The sequence below is a fragment of the Panulirus ornatus genome, chromosome 57 (assembly GCF_036320965.1).
Source record: "Panulirus ornatus isolate Po-2019 chromosome 57, ASM3632096v1, whole genome shotgun sequence".
Taxonomy (NCBI): Eukaryota; Metazoa; Arthropoda; class Malacostraca; order Decapoda; family Palinuridae; genus Panulirus; species Panulirus ornatus.
In genome coordinates, this window is record NC_092280.1 from 19,526,513 (window position 1) to 19,545,954 (window position 19,442).

The window sequence follows — 19,442 nt, forward strand, 5'->3', positions numbered from 1 at the left end:
CAGTTGGTTTAGATTTATGTATCGATTGTTACCTTTATTTTTACATTGTGTAATCATTTTCGGTGATTTGACATTATTATTATTACTATTATTATTATTATTATTATTATTGCCACTGTGGTGTCTGGTGTAGTACTTTTAGTTGAGAAAATAGCAAGCATGTTTGTAGACGGGCCGGCCAAGCAGAGCAGCATACACCATGGAAGATCGTGAGGTCATCGAGTGTATATTGTGGACTGACTTTGTATGTATAGCCTTGCACCGGGAGAATCACTCCCGTTATGTAGATGTTCACTTTCGTTGAAGTTTCTGGCATTTCTGTACGACACCCAACCCCCAACTCGTACGTTTTGTGACAATGAGTTATTATTGCTTTTTAACGTTCTCTTAGTGCCCCTCTGTACATACCATAGAATTTGCCATGGGACGTTCACAGTTGGATCATAATAAATCTATGGGATTTTATCTTGTATTATATAATTTGGTACATATGTACTTATGTATTATTATTATTACCAGTGTGTGAGTCAAGGGCTAAGGGTATTTAGCTCTTTGGGGTTTTTTTTTTCTCGCCTGCTTCTGATTACTGTGGTATATATATATATATATTTGATTTCTTTATCCATAGCCAGGATAGTCTTCGTTTTCTCTTATGACAGTGTTGGAGGGCGATTGATTAATACTACATTTTACGATGTTTTATGTTCGCAGTTTTAAGGAATGTGGATTATCAGAACATGTAAAAGTTTTTTCATTGTTCATAACGAGGGAACTTATTATGTCTTGTGTCATGGCGTTTATGACTTCGTATGAAGAATGATTGAAGAAAGTGGGATTGAGTAGTGATTGTGTGTGTGGGTGAACCCTGGATGGGGCCTCTCCTACTATTGATCCGTGCCAGCTGGGCTCACCTCCCCACTGGGTCCATGGGGCTCCCGCATGACCCTCCTCCTCCTCCGCTTACTCTCTACTACCTACCTGCTGCATGCCTACCCAGCCCTCCCTACTACCTACCTACCTGCTGCGTGCCTACCCAACCCTCCCTACTACCTACCTACCTGCTGCGTGCCTACCCAACCCTCCCTATTACCGACCTGCTGCATACCTTCCCAACCCTTCCTGCAACTTACCTGCTGTGTACCTACCCAACCCTCCTTGCTGCCTGCCTGCCTGCTGTATGCTTCCCTGACCTTTCTTAGGCTCCCTCCCTCCCTGCTCCCTGCCTACGGAGCCCAGAGTCATTTAACCTCTTCCAACTCCTGCATGAAGTGACGGTCGCCTTCTCGTATAACTTGAAGAAACACAAGTCCTATCAACCCACATTTGTCAGCATGAGACCTCTCTCCCTCCCAGTGTACCAGGGGCAGACATAGTGTCTCGCCTCCGTATTTGAATAGAAATATTTTCCATTGTATTTGCCTCAGAAGTCAATACTTTCTGTGCTCATCGTATGAGTGAATCTTTATCATATTTATATATATATATTTTTTTTTTTTACGTCTTTCACCATTCATTTGCAAATCCATAGTTGCAAGTGGTCTCGGTCGTCGAACGGCTATGATATGCTAACCAGTGTCAGGGCATGACAGGAAATCTGGTTTGACCGCACCTCTCCTGAAATAACCCTTGTCAACGTAGCCCAACCAAACCTTAACCGCGGGCTAACTTAATCTCTCTTGAGTACGTTGGTATGTCCCCAGGAAATGGAGGCTTGGCCTCTGACCTAACCCCTTCTGGAAGGATCAGGTCTCCCATGTCCATCTCGACCTGACGCCGGGATTAGGTGGTAGACCCCCATACCACGTTTAAGCCACCACCCACCCAGGTGGTTATTTTGTATAATGCCAATCTAAAGCCTTTGTGGCCTTTCCTGGAAAAGCGTTGTCTGCATGAGCGGCCTAATGACGTAGTGCACCTGACGCACCACATTTGTCCCTGTTGATTTGGCGGTCTGCTTCTCCTCCTCTTTAGATGGTGGTTGTCAGTACGTCTCCCATACCTTGGTGGACGCTCGCACCCTTCATCCCATGCAGACCTCAAGCCGTGTGTTCGGTACGATTCAATTGATTGATGATGGCCAGGTGGATGGGTACTCGTGCTGGAGAGCCTAGTAAAGGACAAGTGTTTTTTCCCGCCATAAGTACTCGTTTACCTCCGACACATCTGGTTGAGATGTGTCATCTGCCAAGGACGTCTCGAACATAGATTACACATTAGCTTTCTAAAACTTCGTAAACGACAGTAATGTAAACCACACGACCCATGGACTTAGAGGATAAAGAGGAAAGGTTAGAAGTTCTTAAATTGCAGTCACGATGAATAGATTTTGATGTCTGAGAAATGTCTAGACACGTGAAGGAACGGGTCTGGAAAGAGAGGAGTCGTGATGGAGGGAAGAGCGTACCCAAGTCCTCTCTCTTTCTCTCTAGCCGGCACACGCGTCCCGTGCTGCAGGACGCGCTCCGGTCTTGTTGCCAGCACCGGCGCGGTCGTCTGAAACTTGGAGCCAGCCACTCCTGCCTCCTGTGCTGTGTGTCGGCTTCTCGGTAGATTATTAAGACTTGCTCTCGGGCGTTATTGACGGGCATGGTTAAGGGCAGCCGGCCAGGCCCGCCACGTGTCGCTCTCGGGATATATAATCCCGCCACTCTCTACGAACTCCTCTGTCCTCTTGTATCCGCTGCTGGCGGCGTCGCCGCGCCGGCCGCCGCCGCCTCCTCCTCCTCTCCGCTCTCCTTCCCTCGCTCTTTATGGACCCTGCCACCCAAAGTCTTGTCGTATTGCAAGTTTATCAGTTTCCCTGCCGTCTCTTTGAGTTATTGCGGGTATGCACGTCCTCCATGCCACACTTCGACTCCCTCCCCTCTCCTCTCTCCCTCCTCTCAGTTTCCAGTCTTGCTCTCTCCGTCCTCACCCTCAAGTCTCTTCGAACCCAACAGGTCGCACTTTTTGGACCCCACACAGAGTACCTTTGGGAAACTAGGCCACCCAGACTCTCCTCACAAGTTCCCCGCAAGATGAACACGTGTGTATTTATGTTACGTCGTCAGTGTTGCGAGTGGATCATTTAGATTTCCGTCGTATCTGATTTCAATTGATTGTTTATGATGCATGTAAGTCTGTTTACTCTTTATAGCCAATAGCATTTTAGTATTGACAGTTCCCCCTTATTTTATCCCCAGCAGGACGGGTGGTGGAGTGGGCATAGGATTCGAAGACAGAAAGGAATTAAGAACGCTTGCCAGGTACGTAAGAACTCTGTTGTGTGTTTCGATCTGTATTTAAGGCCTCCCGGGTCTTGGTCCTCCTTACCCACCTTATCTCACAGCACTTCTGTTATCTGCATGTTGTAAACCAGAAGTTTCGGTTCTGATAAAGCTGGAATGGTAATTGCGACTCTTTGTTACCGAAATAAACGATGAAGCTGTCGTTAAGCCTTTGTTATCTCTCTCTCTCTCTCTCTCTCTCTCTCTCTCTCTCTCTCTCTCTCTCTCTCTCACTGACCGGAGAGTTGCCATTCGCTGACGTCTGTTTGTTTTGGTATGCCTGGGAAGCACCCAGTCATGCATCGTAGGCACACTTCCTGGCCTAGATTGCTTTCGTGTCCGACCTGCGCCACGTACAATTTCTGCCATCCTCGTTTTAACCCCCCCTCAAGCCACAGCAGTTATGGTATGATGGCCTGACCTTTGACCAGGCCCGTTAATTCGTCACATCAAAGGCCAGGCTATTATACCTTAAGCTCGTGTCGTCGTGCTCAGGAGATGGTATCATCGCAACTAAAAGGGGGGTTGAAATTTGGAGTCAGTTCAGAGTGATGGAGACGTCAAAACCGGTATGATGTTTTCCTTTTGAAGAATATGATTAAAAGGAGTTAGATATATACATGTGTTACCAATACAAAAGGAATCATATTTACATATCGCGTTACCAATAGATAAGGAATCATATATACATATCGTGTTACCAATACAAAATATATATATATATATATATATATATATATATATATATATATATATATATATATATATATATATATATATATATATATATTGCGTTACCAGTACTCTTGAGAAACATATATACGATCAGGGCGACCAGTGTCACAAGTTACGCCGTGTTCTTCATCCCTTTACAGGCAGCAGCCTTACAGTTATGTTAACGGACGTAGGAAGAAGTACAACCCGTACGGTATACACGATGATTCACACTGCTGAATTCATCGTAATATGAATGTGGCACACACACACACACACACACACACACACACACACACACACACACACACACACACACACACACTTGATAGCGTGCCTGGGCGAAATCTCTCGAGCTCACTGCATACTTTCTCGTATCTTGCATGTTGTACAAGAATTGGCAGCGGGTGTGGTTGAGTATTTATGTTCCAGCTGGCAGCACGTGAGCTGGCGCGCGAGAGAGTGTGTGTGTGTACTGTAGTGGTGTACATACTGACTGGTTGGAGTACACATACTGGCTGGCGTCGGTCAAGGTTACCAGATCCACCATGTCCTACCGAGGCAGTATTACTAACCTGCTCACACCTTCATCCATTCCTTTCAGTCTTCTTTTTTCCCCACATTGTTTCTGTCAGCTCGTACGTGCCACCTTATTTCATTAGTCTCCAATAAGAGGATGAAGTAACCCCATTGTTTATCGGACTTTTTAGTTTACCGTTTATATATTAAGTTGAATTAGTTCCCCCCATAACGTAACATAGTCTTTATCATTAGAGTGCCATGATCATTTTGTGGATGTATGTTCACTTTGTATTTTGTTTTTGACAAATATGTTTAAGTTGTCGGGAAGAAGAACATCGTTGCTGAATTGTTATGTTCATAATTATCCGTCGTTGTAGCCACACTGACGTCCATCCACACAGAGGTAAATTATGGTTTTACTCCTCGAACTCATGACATGATCATCGAGTGTGATGGCCTGGCCTCTCGAGGATCAGGTCAGAGGTCACGCCATCCTGCCCGCGGGTCCTGCCAGCCAGATGATGATGTTAAACCTGATTGGCGTTGTACGCAGCCCTGAGGTGGTAAGGCAGTAGCGTGCACGTTATGGCGTAGCCATTCGTGCCGTTGTGCGCAGCCCTGAGATGGCAAGGCAGTAGCATGCACGTTATGGCGTAGCCTTTCGTGCCGTTGTACGCAGCCCTGAGGTGGTAAGGCAGTAGCGTGCACGTTATGGCGTAGCCATTCGTGCCGTTGTACGCAGCCCTGAGGTGGCAAGGCAGTAGCATGCACGTTATGGCGTAGCCTTTCGTGCCGTTGTGCGCAGCCCTGAGGTGGCAAGGCAGTAGCATGCACGTTATGGAGTAGCCATTCGTGCCGTTGTGCGCAGCCCTGAGGTGGCAAGGCAGTAGCATGCACGTTATGATTTCGTGCCGTCACAATTATTGCCCCCGGGTGGGATGATTAATGCTGAGCGTGTGGGAAGGGGCATGTGGAGGCATACTGCAGGCCAGCCGGCCGGTGGTTGGGTTGTTGGGTTGGTCTGAGCAGGGCGGGGCAGACGTGTGGTAGACGGCGGATACAGCAGGTAGTCAGCTGCGCCAGATGGTGGACACGCGCCAGCTGGCCGCCCAGCGGCAGCCTGGTCCCTACCCTGCTCCAGGTTACGCTGACACTTAAACCAACAATGGCACGGGCCCTGAGCATGACGGTACGCCCCCTGAGCATGACGGTACGGCCTTTGAGAACTGATAGTACCACTCTTGAGTGTGACTGTGACCCATGAACACAACGGTACGGCCCTTGAGCATCGGCGGTACGACCCTCGATCACGACGGATCGGTTGGCCATTAAGCAGAACGATACGGCCCTTGAGCACGACGGTACGACCTTGGGTGTGAAGGCCTCGATTCCGCAATACATCCTTAAAGACGCTGTTCTGTACCAACGTCTTCTTTAGCAGGAATGGTCAGGTATGACATCTGTTGAGCGCAGATACCTCAGACCAGCTCCAGTTCCTTGCTGTTTTGAAGCTTACTGGGGTTGGAGTTATGCGATGTCTTCTTTTCCTTCATTGAAGTCGGAGAGAGTAACTTGTTGTATGAACTCGTACAATGTGCGAGGCCTCGGCGATCCATGAAATTCACGAGAACTTGTGAAGAATGTGAGTCGTGATGGTGGGTGGTGGGCACATGGCCCGAGTGGTCATGGAGAAGCATGAGCGGAGCGAGAGGCGTGCAGGCCGGACGGACTGGTCACCACATGGCCCGCAACCCAACTCATCCATCCTCTCCCTCCTTCCTCCCCATGCTTCCCTCTTTGTTGCCTCTTGATGCACGCATCCATACCAACTCCTCTCTCTCTCTCTCTCTCTCTCTCTCTCTCTCTCTCTCTCTCTCTCTCTCTCTCTCTCTCTCTCTCTCTCTCTCTCTCTAAGCAAAATCTCGTCGTAGAAAAAAAAAAAAGTCGAAAGTAAGCTCTGATGTACTGTTGCCCTTTTTCTGAGCAGACTCGAGAGATCATCGTATGTACTTCCATTGTTGTCTCCCATCCCCACCTCCCCATTTTCCCCGCCAGTGTTTGTCACATATTTCGAGCGCGTGCCTCCCGGTCCTGCCCACCCAGCACCTGCTACTGCCTCATGCCACCAGGCTGGCGTACCCTCACATCAGTATCATCTGTCCTCTTCACCGGCTCAGGCTGGCTTGTTTTCACCAGGTTAACTTACCGACTGACGCTCAGAGCACGACTCCCTCAGCAAGGGTACATTTTCCTCTTGTCCATGGTTTTCACACGCCTTCTTGGTAGCTGCGCCTTGCCCGTGCCCCTCCGCCCGCTCCTCAGCCCACGCCCACCAACAGATTTACCAAGCCACGCGATCGTGAGCGCCGAGTTTGTCGCGTATTCTCTTTGGCTACATCTGGCTGGCTAACCTTGAGGCCCGCGCGCGACATGTACACTAAGACTGCCGCTCTGTTTACTTCTATCAGGTGTTACGAAATTCTGTCTTCGCGTTAAATAACGCAGTTCGTAATATCTGTTGACCATCTAAAGAGATAAGCGAAGACTGTTTCGGTGATACGGGAAGACAAAGGTCGAGTGTTCGTTCGGGGAAGTATGCGTTGGTGTTAGGGAGAAGGAGGGGGGGGGTGACGTCATGGCCGCCGGAGACGGGACGCCCGGACCAGCTCGCTGACGCTTCCCAGAATATACCTCCGACTAGGGAGGGGAGGCAGCCATGTTAACCCCTTGAGTACGACGTTCTCACCCATAAGTTCCTTGGTATGGCCCATGAGCACGGCGGTAGGAACCGTGAACACGACAGTACGACCCTTGTCTTCATTGGGTTACCTTGCACTCTAGGAAAGACCCACACACGCGCCCACACACACGCACACACACACACAGTCCCTTTCCCTGAAATGTGACGTGCCATCATTTTATTTCCGGGAATATATGATCTTTGCTAACAGCAACAGTAGATTTTTTTTTTATATGTAAATACAAACCATGTGGTAACGATGAATACGTTCAGCGAACAGTATGAACTTCATATAATTATTCGCCAAGAGTTGCATTTGGTAACTGCCGTCATGATGGCGAGTGAAGTCCAAGTGGACACAAGGGGGAAGTTGTTCCCTGTGAACAACCCCACTGGCTCAGGTTTGTGTATTGAAGCCAGCGGGTGGTGGGTAGCCCGACTGTGCCTCACTACGCATCGTATCAGTATTACGGAACTGGCTGTAAATGCTAGCCCGCTGATTGGCAACCTCCACTTACGGATCTCTCTGATAAGGCCTATCTGTTTCGCTGATGATTAAGTGTTTGCTTACTTTTCACCCACGCTATCACAGAGATTATAAAGATACAAAAAAATAAAGCCATGCATATTAATGTTTTTTTCTATCACAAACCGGACTTCTTGGTGATAGTGAATTAGATGAAATTACCACAGATTTTTTTTATGGTCGAATAACCTGAGCAACTTAACAGCTATGATTTGGGCAATGGTTGTTATGACAACGGGCAGATCGTGGTTGCTCGTGTGTTGCTGGATAATGAAGACAATAAAAAAAAAATCTATGCAAGCAAAGATTCCTCATGGTATCTTTTTTTTACTTCTCAGATTTACATCATAGAAATTACTTCCCACTGCAAGTATATCATGTTATTAACCATTTGAGCACGAAGGACGACCATTGAGAACGACGTAGCGACCTTCAGGGAAAACGGTTACGACCCGTGAGCGAGACGGCAATCGCCCCTTGATCTAGACAGTCGCTCGACTTTTGGGGTACGATGTTTCTGGCTGTTGATCACTCCCTGGGGAAAATTTATAGATCGTGAATCAGCTGATGTCGATGGTGAAACCTCATATTATGTGGGAGTTTCCACACCACCACACGAAAGTTCGGCGTTCTCTCGAAAATTAATGGAATCGAAGAGTTGAGATGCGAAGTACACGTGCAGTGGGCCCTCGCGTTAATGTATCCTGCTGCGAAGTGGTCATTTGGCAGTGTGTGACATGGTCTCGTGTTGATCAGAAGAGAAAAGGATCGCCAAAGGTAATTTGCCGTACCCTGCGGCCAGACGTGTTCGGTATGAACCCTGTTGGGCAAGAGGGAGGGAGGGGGTTACGACCTTCAGGTATGATGACCTGAACTTTGACCTGACCCTTCTTGGGGGGTCGGATCGAAGTTTGGGTCATCGAATGAACCAGCTGTGCCGTTATGGTACCAAGGTAATATTTGTTTATTTATTTATTTTTTCATATGTATATCCTTGGACGCCACCATAGTGTGTGATGGGGGAAACAGAAAACGGAGGTGGTTAGGATTTGACAGCGAAGGCTGGCGGCGGGCCAAGTGAGGCGTTGCGTCATCGTGGTGTGATGACGTGCATGGTGACCATTATCCCTGTGGTACGCCTCAGCTGGCACCAGGCGGCACTCATGACGCTCACCCACACACACACACACACACACACACCACTACCCTGGCACGAGGGGGGGGGCAAGATTTCATGACTGATCCTCATGACCCTATAAATGGGGGGATGTTGTGTCTTCACCGCCCTTAACCCTCCATGCAACGTAGGGGGAACCTTTTTTTTTTTTTTTCCGTGACTGCCATTCACCAGCTTCACTACCTCGATGATTCCCGGTGGTCAACCGTTTCCAGAATTGCGCCGCAGTGCACACCTCAACACTGGGCCACGTTTGTATTCTGCTTATTTTTTATTATTATTATTATTACAGGAGTGTTTCCTCGTCACTGTTTCTAGGTGATTTTGCTTATTTTTTTTTATTATAGTTACAGTGGTGTTTCCTCGTCACTGTTTCTTGTTGATTTGTGACTCGACACGAGTGTGCTCCCAAATGGAAGCTAAAGAAATGCATGGATGGGGATATATTGTGAGGTACCGAATATCGACAGAAACGTAGAGCAAACGAACTGGTGTGTGCCTTCCTTGTGGTGGTGTTGTGGTTCGCGTTTCGTATATAGATTTAGGAACTTCAGGCCCATTCGTTGCTTGATACCGTTAGCTGGACGATAGGGCCAGGTAAGGCACATGGCAGGCAGGGGTTAGTTTGTGTAAACACTAGTTAGCAACGAGGAGGGGAGGACGTTGCCAGTGCGCAGTATGGTCAGGCCGTGAGAGCTGCGTCATCGGGATTGTCAAATTGTCCGGGGTTCCCCCGCTTGTCCTGTCCCAGTCCTTGGTATTTGCTGCTGGGTTAATCCTTGGAGCTCGACCCTCCCTCTGACTCTCGGGCGTGACACCATGACGAATACGACACGACTTTCCCTCGGAACATAATGGTATTATCCTGTACTAAACTTAATGCTAAAACCCTTCAGCACAACGCCATGAATGTGGCCCCGCGACCCCATAAGTACGATGCCATGACTGTGACCCTACGACCCTTGACCACGATGCCATGTGTGTGACCCCGCGACCCTTGACCACGATGCCATGAGTGTGACCCTTCGACCCTTGACCGCGATGCCATGAGTGTGACCCTACGACCCTTGACCACGATGCCATGAGTGTGACCCTACGGCCCTTGAGCACGGCGTCCTGAGTTCACGTGACCCTGCGACCCTCGAGCACGACGCCTTGAGTGTGACCCTACGACTCTTGAGCACGACGTCATGTGTGTGACCCTGCGACCCTTGAGCACGACGCTTCAGCCCTTTGCTACTATGCAACGACCCTTAGACTCGACGCCCGGAGGAATACGAAATCACGACCTTACAATGAATTACGGAACTTTTGAGTTCGAAACTTGGAACCATGGGTATGATGAGACTTGCCCCCTTTCTCTTTTAAGATTTAATTTGATGAAATTCTTCATAACTAGGACTTAGGTATACAGTAATACTTGGGCTGCTTGTAATTGTCATTTAACTGCCATGATAGACGTGTTAACAGCCACGATAGACGTAAGGAAACCGTAATGACGAAGGGCCAGTTGTGGGCACCAGCAGTTTTGACCTGGTGTTAGAAGATGCGACCTTACAGTTATCAGTCGGGACTAAAGCTCCTGATCGTTCATCAGGAGCGGGGCAGGAATGTTGTTAATTGCGGTGGAACAAGGCTGTAAGACGCAGTCGCTCCTGCTGTGTTCACACCTTGAAGCACCCATGTTAATTGATACCAGGTCAGGGCATTTGTTGAAGCCGACCCGTGTTGTTATATCTGCCTATTGCTAGGCTAGATAAAGGGCTTTGAGGTCCGTCTGTGGGGTCTCTAGAGAGATCACATCTCTCTCTCGATCGTTGCTGTGTTCTTACGATGAATTTATTCTCCTGTGATGACGGTGACTCAGTTCTTGGCTCTGCTGTTGGTTTCATACCAGGCATCCAGCCACGTATTCTTCTAGAATCTCTTTGTCTTATGGCATTCTTTTATGACCAGTTTGGCAGGCCGTACTATTTTATAAGTGGCAAAAATTTGATTGTTACTTGTACTGAAAACTAACGGTTCATCATTAATTAACCGTTACTGGAATCTTATTCTTCGTGCAGGAGTCACAATTCCACTTCTCAAGACAACAAGAATTACCACAGCTAAGAGTAAGCTCTGATCACAACGCTAGACGTACGATGCATTCCCGTTTAGCTAGACTGCGTGTATGACTTTAACGCTCGTCATCCATTACTCGAACTGACCACCACCGCCACATTCACCGTGCACTCCACTTGTGGTGGTGGTAGTCGTAGTATGCATCCTTGTTGTGGACGGGTGATGACAGAGAGCAGCGTGTGTCAAGGAGAGCATCCCTCTTCCCATGCTGGACCACTCATAAACTGGGTTTGTACATATCTGAGCCATGTTGCTCTGCAGGATCACTCATAGGCTAGGTTTGTAGAGATGTGAACCCTCTTACGCCTGTAGGATCACTCATATGCTAGGTTTGTAGAGATATGAACCCTCCTCTCCTGCAGGATCACTCATAAGTTTATACATATCTGAACCCTCCTATCCTGCAGGATCACACTTGAGCTTGAATGCTCACACACTGTAAAGCTTCATACCACACTCCAGGTTAAGCCCCGTTGAGCACGACGGTACCGTCCTTGAACGTGAACGATAGAACCTTCAAAGCACGACGGAACGACCCCTGGGCCTGAGAGAGAGAGAGAGAGAGAGAGAGAGAGAGAGAGAGAGAGAGAGAGAGAGAGAGAGAGAGTGATTATGTCGTGTAGTAGGGACAGAAAGTGGAAAATTAAAAGAGATCTTTTTTTCGCTTTTGCCCGCTATGGTTTTAACGCAAGCAGTGATTATCATGATCAGCAGGCCTGAGTTACGACACATTGGTTTTTCATGCCGCTTATAATCTTCATCGAAGAACGACGTCATATGTCAAGACTTTCCAAGCTTGACCTGAAGACGACATGGGTCTTTTAAAACGAGTCATATTTGATAGACAGTATGATGAGCTGAACCGCATTTTTGGGTATTTTTAGGATTAATTCTCCCTAGAATAATGTGGCCTCTGGGTTTTACTCGCGCATCATCTGGGAGGGTGTTGAGGGGTTGTTGTAAGGCGTGTTTATGCCTGTAGGCTGGGATGGGGACTTGAGTTGCTGCGGAATTTGTGGCTGTGACTGAGGCCCAGATGAGGTGGAGCGCTGTGGACCGGCTGACCTAGAGGTATTTTAAAACCCTGCCGCCCCGACCGATTCCTCGGCTGTGCCTTGCCGAGTCCACTGGCTTTTTTTTTTTCGTGAGCCCCTTGTGTACGAAGGTACGACCCAAGTTTTTCGTGACCCCCTTGTGTACGACGGTACTACCCTTGAGTACTGCCGTCGAGCACGACGGCACGACCCATGAGTACTGACTGCTGTTGAGTACGACGCTACGGATCCAGAGCGGCACCCACTGCTCACGAACGTGCTGGTAGTATACTTCATAAACACTCTACAGTTCCTTGTACCGTCGTGCTCAGGAGTCGTACCGTCGTGCTCAAGTGGTTGAACACGCTTCATGTGTTGCTAATGCGTAGAGATTATACGTACGGACGTTTCCGTAAGATTGCGTTCTTCATATACCCTCTTGGTAGGTTCAAGCGCTCTCATAATGCCCATGTTATTGCTGCCTCTTATTATGCTGCAGTTTTACTAAGCTGGCGCGTTCACTGCAGGGAAAAGAGGCCTCTGGGTTAACCGTTATCCAGATGGTGTCGAAACTGTATGAGCGCGTCGTGCGTCTTGCTTGTGTACACGAAAGATTCTCGAAGAGATAAAGAGAACTCGACATCTGGGAAAAACCCTAGCCTATGTTTTGTTTATATGCTCGCGTTGCACCATGTGTCACTAGGCTACACACACGGTCGGCGCTAGTGTGTTGACTTGCTGGTGCAACGTGCCACAAGGCTACATACATACAGGGGCCTGTTGTATGGACGACCCATTTATGGGATAATCGTTTTCATTAGCTGTGATAATCAGTGCTTTTCTTTTTTCTTTTGAAACTGGCTGACATTAAGCTGGTGTAGCTCTTTTTTTCTTTTTTTAACGAGGATCTGTTTTAATATATTTAATCGTTCAGAGATCACTGGTATTGTCTTGGACTTAGCCGACAATTCATGCTTTTTATGACTTATCAGATAGACTTTTCTTAATATATCTTTAATGTCAGATTTCTTGTGCTTGTACCAGACAGCTCAAGCTATTCTGAATTCTTTAAATTGAACTCAAGCACACACACACACACACACACACACACACACACACACACACACAATCAGTGGTTCATTAGCTTTGTTTACATGATGGTGATCATGTTTTGTTATGTTCACACAGCTGAATTCGAGTAGGCATCTGTACATTTGCCTGTATACACGTTGAACCAGCCTAGTTCCTTGTCCTGTTCTTGTGTTCTTCCGGCGTGATAAATTATCCTACGTTCTTTGCAGACGATCAGTCAATTCGCTTTCCGAACAGCACAAAAGAATGACGTTCAGGTGATGAAGAAACACATGCACACTCCAGCGAAACTGTGTATCAGTAACAGAAGGCCTTCCGGGTTGCGGAAATTGACGTGGACATTCCCTGGTTTAAATGATCACAGCCAAGAGATGTGGTGATCACACCCCATGGTTTAAATAACCGGAGAGAGGGGAAGGGACGACGGACTCGGAATTTGATTCCAGTGGGGATAATGCTTTGCTTGCCACATGTAGTATTTTTTTGTATTATTAATATCTCGGCTTATTGCTGGCAGGTAGGAGGGGTTATGATTAGAATCCTGAGACAGTTGATGGCAGTGAATGAATTCTTCGACACATGGCCGTAACAAAATTATAAGGTCACGATTGTATGTAAATAGATTTGGCAACAACCTCTGAAACGTATTAAAACCCCTCAGTGGCCGGCCCCTTGCTATGCCCACGATTTAAACCCCGGGAGCGGACGGAGTACGCCTGTGTGATCCTTGGAGTCCGACGGTACGACGCGAGCGCGACGACGCTCCCCTTGGGTACGTTGGCTTGGGCTACGTACGACACCTGACCGTCAAGGGTTATGTCACAGTTTTCGGTCACTGCTGTACTGAAAGGTCGATCTAAACGGGTTGATAATAGTTTTGGGGTTAATTGCAGGGTTTTTTTTTGGGGGGAGAAGGGCTTATTTTGGGAGAGGCGCATTGAGGAAATGGGAGCATGGGTTAGGGGTGGTTGGGAAGGGATGCAAAATTAACGTCCCCTCCTCCTTATCTGTGATCCGTTTGCGTTAAGATTTCGTTCACTAATGCAGAGGTGGTTGCTTGGTTTGGGATTCATTGCCGTTTTATGAACAGTGATCAACGTTGAGGCAGTGTATATGGTCTTTTATCTCGTATCTACATTTGACGAACGTCAGCGATTTTTTTTTCATTAGTTTTTCATTATTATCGTTGTACTATTACTGATGGAAAAAAAGAATTGGCAAAAATAATGTTTTGCTTTGGCTTAAAGCAGGCTGGCAGCACACACACACACACACACACACACACACACATACACACACACACACACACACTGTCCATTTGCCACCACGATGATACTGTTGCAATGCAGCTCTTGAGAAGCATCTGGTTGGTACATCCAGAAATGTGGCTGCCATACGTGGGCACGAGTTGGATAATTATATCACAGAGGATTGGTCATCGTGGATGTCAGACTTGTGACTCAGTGCTGTCAAAAGGGAATGGTATGTTTGCTTGCATTATTCTTGTCCTGTGACTTTATGTATTTACGTCGGCTGTCTTATCCCCATATTGACTTTGACATAAGTTATCCAGAACTGTACACCATATGTGTTCATCCCATTTTTTCTTCACTGCTTGAGATACTGTTCCGCTATCAGGGATTTGGTCGTTGTGTAGCCTGATAAGCCCAGTGAGAATGATATGATTTCAGGTTTAACCCTAATACTTTCCACTCAGTAGACCCCCCAGCCTCACACCAAGCCCCCTTGCTAGGCACCAGGCTCCCGCACCACCAGACACCAACTCCCCCTTCCCCAGTTTATAATTAACTAAGCCCATGCCATACACCAGGAGGACCAGACAGTACACCAGCCTCCTTATAGTGTAAAGTCCTTAGAACGGTGTGAAAGAGGATGTTAAGAGATGGACGATGATGGACCTGTGAACGATTGACAGGTTTGAAGTATAAAACCTTCGACTTTTTTTTATATTTTGCTGCTCAATGATACTTTAAGATTATGGTCGTGTTAAACGGTAGGGTGGATTCTAGGGGGGATGGAATGGATTAGCCGAGCTTCCTCAAGTCTCCAGGTGTGACATGGTGTATTGTGCTCTCATGCTGTTAAGCTGCTATTTCACACCTGCCACTTGTATATCCTCCACATCTGTGGACATCAGAAACTGACAATAGACCGTACGCTATATTTTCCACCGAATAACTTCTGCGGGCGTTGTTCAGCGTGAGTATTGACCGTATGTGCGTGCATTATTAGATATCTTCAGCGAAATATGGAGATAAAACCACAGAATTGTTGTTAAGGCAGAAGAATCGTTTAAGTCAGCCCTTACGAAGCTTGGAAATGAAAAAAAAGGTGTGTGTGTGTGTGTGTGTGTGTGTGTGTGTGTGTGTGTGTCTATTCTGGCAGGTTAGCAGTGTTTTTGCATGTTACCACCTTTAGCAAACCCTCGCCCTCCACCATCCCTTTCGTTCCCCAGTCATATAATGGCTTTGTGTGTTCCACGGGGTAGCCTGACCCTCACGACCCCTACCTACCTAGGTGAGCAACACACCCTAATGTATCAGTTGGCATTGGTCGTTCACACAAACTGCGGTATTTGAAAGACATATCTCATGGTATTTATTTTTTTTATTTATTTTACCTTTGTCGCTGTCTCCTGCGTTAGCTCATGGTGTGTAAGTGATAATAGGTTTACCCGGGTATAACTTTCATCGGGTTAGTTCCTTGATGGTTGACAATTGGATTAACTTCAGTTTAGAAAGAAATGAGTATTATCAGTTCATAAACTTACATATTATATAATGCACCCATAAAAAGCGTAACTCGACATTTCTAGAAAAGAAAAAAGGTTAAAAGGTAAGAAAACTTATTATATATTTCATATTTTGGCATAAGCCATTTAGAAGCGTGTTACGTGTACCTAGATGCAGCCACCGAGTGATGAGGGGACAAAACATTCGGCTGGAGTAGGAGGACCGTCCGCTTCTGTAATACAATCCTACACCTCTTCACATGACACACAGCTGCCAGTGATTGTTGGCCAAAAATTTATCATCTCGCCAAGATGTGTGATACTTCATTGATCGCACAGGGAATGATGCCGTGTTCTGTAGGTTTGCTCTTTTGAAAAAGAGCTGAAGGAGAGAGTTTAAGGTTTGTGTGTTTCCTTCAAAAAAGAAAAAAAAAAACAGTAGATGAAGCAGGCGCTTGGCGAGGGTAGAGACAAGGACGGGGTGAAGGTCCGGCCAGAACCAAAACAAAGAACAGCAGCTGGCGGCTCGACCCGGCGCGTGGCCACCACCAGCCAATATGACGCCGCCGTTCTGCAACAACCCACCCCCCCCTCACCTCGTCCTGTTTCATCAATCACCAAACCCCCAACTATCAGTCACCTGCTCACGGTTAAACGGTAGTGTCCTCTCCTGGATGGGAAGAAATTACCGACAGTCTTCATACCTTCTTGAAATCAACTTTTATCAGGAAATTCGGTAAAGTCTCACAGAAACGCATCCCCGGATCAAACCGAAAAGTTGGAGCGAATGAAAATCCCATTCTAAAGGCACACGGCGTATGACGGTATCAACGTAACATACACCTGGTAATGAAAGAGGACCATTTGTTCGCCGCTAACTCTTCCCCCACCTCCCCCGCATCCGCACCCCTTCCCACCTCTCGGCCCTCCCTAACTTGTACCCAAGCGTCCACCTCCTCCCTCCCCGCCTCGCCTCCTCCACCCCGCCACACCTGCCCGGACGGTACTATGTTTTGCCGACGTTTGGCGTGTTGGTTAAGGTTCTTCTTACGAACGCATCAAGGAAAATACACTTAGATGTCGCTTGCGTATTGGCAGACGCATATATAATGTTCCGAGATGTTTAACGTTGAGTGTAATCTATCAAGAACAGAAAGCCGTAGGCGCAATATTTATTTCATCTATGAGGACTCTTATGATGAACAGCGTTTAGGACTGCGTGATTAAATACATGGTGATGCATTTAATTCTTCGAGGGAACCAGAGAAGCCACATGTTAAAAAAAAAGTTCTTGTGCTGTTAAATTGTTTACTCGAAAAAAATCTGCGACAACTTTATTCATTTGGTAAAGTTTAGGTTATGATGAAATGTATGTTGATTTAAAAACAGAAAGTGAAGTTTACTTTTAAAGCGATGTTTGGATATTTTGGTCAGATTTTGTGTCAGCAGTGACGGTAACCAAACGGACCCATCCTCTTGCAGACAGACCTCTTGGTGGAATCGATTGAAACTGTTGTTCAGAAGTATCTTTAAATACGTCGTTGGTATTTGGAAATTTATAGGAAAATAAAAATCTTTCTTGCCACATTAAGAGAACTGAATAGGTCTTCGTTTGTTCGTTAAGTAGAATATGAAGGTTGTGTAAAGGTAATAGCCACATGAGAATTAATGTATCAGTTTACCTATCTATGTATAAGTTTGTATATCCGTCACTATATATATATATATATATATATATATATATATATATATATATATATATATATATATATATGATTTGATTATTGTGTATGTGTGTCTAATTCTCTTTGTGTTATGAGGAGAGGTTTACATTCGTTCCCCGTCTCTTAACTTTGTATATACATACCATGTCATGTCTTTACTCTTATGTATATTTGAACACATCCTAAGGTGAGGAAATTATTAATTATTTATAGTTATTGTATGAACTGAAAATTCTGTTGTGGTTAGGGAAATATAATGGAAAACAAGATTAAATGCATTAAGATGATTTAGCGATGAGTACGTAAGATTTATTTGCATAGGCTCGTCATGGAATAAGCACCCCATGTGGCCAAACGATTGATGATGCCTACAGTTTGTGGTAAGAAAGTAGGATAAGGTTTTAGATCTGTGGCGGTAGCATTAGTTTTGATGAGGCAAAGTATGACAGTAATCACTGAGCATGTAAGATGGTTCGGCACATCAGTCATAGGTAAAGAGCGGTATTATTTCCTAAGAGGGCTGCTGCTAACGGCAATCCTTTATTTGTAACCACTGCAAAGTGTGGCAAACGAGATGTGAATTAGCTAAAAGAGACATGAATGTGGGGAGAGGGGAACACTGTAAACTACTACATGCATGCCAAGTCACGTTTGTGAACAACCAGATGTTTTGTTTTTTTTGTGTGTAGCTTAGTGAAGATGCCCTTGACGGCACGGCCACTCGTACTATTGTCGCGTCTTCACCTTAATGACTTTATCGCTGTCCGCACATCTATATATTTGTAAACACGGGCTATTTTGAAAGCAAGCAGAATAAACCACAGTAGTCCGTAACTGTGAAACATTTAGCTTTATTTTTTTTCGACGTTTTCCTTCTTCATGTTTTATTGAAAGACATGATTAAGTGGTGTATTGTGCCCTTTTAAAAGACCTGAAACATGCTTTTGGCCTCATTTTGGATATGGTGCATTATGGGCTTCCGTGGCCCATTGTTGCCACGTGTTGCCTTGCTACGGCTTCCTACCAAGACTACGTTCTCCGACTTGCACACGTGTTGTGGGTACTAATGCACTTTGTAACTTAACAGAGAACAATGTATTTGCGTGACGTGCGCATCATTTTCCGGGGAATTTGTTCTCCATGCATCTCGTTGTCAGCTGCTTTTCGTAAACACTACAAAAGATGATAAGTTATACGATTGACATATTATCAACAAAGTTTTTCCTCATTTAAGGTCACTTAAGCAATATGCCGAGTTAGTAAATGTTGCTTAGAAAGTGTTCAAAAGATCGAGTGGTCAGGTACTGATGCTTGTTCGAGAGTAATCATCGAGTAGCAAGTGTTCAAAGGATTGAGTGGTCATGTACTAATGCGTGTTCGAGAATAAACATCGATTAGCAGGTGTTCAAAAGATTGAGTGGTCATTTACCAATGCTTGTTGGGAGACTAATAGTAAATGGAAGCCGTGTGCTTTATTGACATTCTTGATTGTGTAGAAATTGAAAAATTAAAAGAAAAAAAAAGATATATTGAACGCTTTCGTAAGAATTGGGCAAGTGATTAGCGTGAAGTCATGTGGGAGGGAGCAAGTGTTTGTTGTGGTTGCACCGGCCTGTGTGGGGATGAGGGGGGCACAACTTGCCAAATACTTAACTGAGCCATGCCATGCAGTCCATGTCAACAATGCAAGGTACACACACCTACCGCTGAACTGGAAATATATGAACACAGAACGTCATGAAACATTGTTGTCAGTTGTGGGTAATGTGAT

The 19,442-nt window shown here is 46.1% G+C and overlaps 1 protein-coding gene across 1 annotated transcript in view; it reads left to right on the forward strand.

Annotated features, from left to right (window-relative positions):
• Positions 1 to 19,442, forward strand: part of LOC139766224 (SIN3-HDAC complex-associated factor) — a 176,245-nt gene that overhangs the window by 99,744 nt on the left and 57,059 nt on the right. The window contains exon 2 of the mRNA XM_071694544.1: positions 3,180 to 3,245. The gene's annotated coding sequence lies outside the window, so the exon portion shown is untranslated. The remainder of the gene's footprint in view (positions 1 to 3,179; positions 3,246 to 19,442) is intronic.